Source organism: Morone saxatilis, unplaced genomic scaffold (genome assembly GCF_004916995.1).
Source record: "Morone saxatilis isolate NCDOM2014 unplaced genomic scaffold, NCSU_SB_2.0 Contig11, whole genome shotgun sequence".
In the NCBI taxonomy this organism is placed as follows: Eukaryota; Metazoa; Chordata; class Actinopteri; family Moronidae; genus Morone; species Morone saxatilis.
The window spans coordinates 14,096,310-14,096,565 of NW_023339663.1; the positions used below are offsets into that span (position 1 = coordinate 14,096,310).

Consider the following 256-nt stretch of genomic DNA (forward strand, 5'->3'; position numbering starts at 1 on the left):
AGCATGCTTCCTCACATCTGCACACTTTGTAACAATTTAGTAAAACCAAAAATAGAGCCTGACCAGTAAATAAACTGGCCCACTTTTATTGGCTGGTATTGGCTCATTATGTCCGGTTTTGGTGTATAGGTCAGTCGACAAGTAAGTGCAAAAAATATTGTGGACATTATTTAGAAATCTTCCAATAGAAGGACATGCTAGCGGCACAGCAGTGTCAGGTGAGCTGTCAATTGGTCCATCACTTTGGTTTAGACTG

At 40.6% G+C, this 256-nt stretch overlaps 1 protein-coding gene across 4 annotated transcripts in view; it reads right to left on the reverse strand.

The window, feature by feature from the left end:
- Positions 1-256, reverse strand: part of tead1b (TEA domain family member 1b) — a 46,880-nt gene that overhangs the window by 12,312 nt on the left and 34,312 nt on the right. The gene's annotated exons all lie outside the window — the stretch shown is intronic.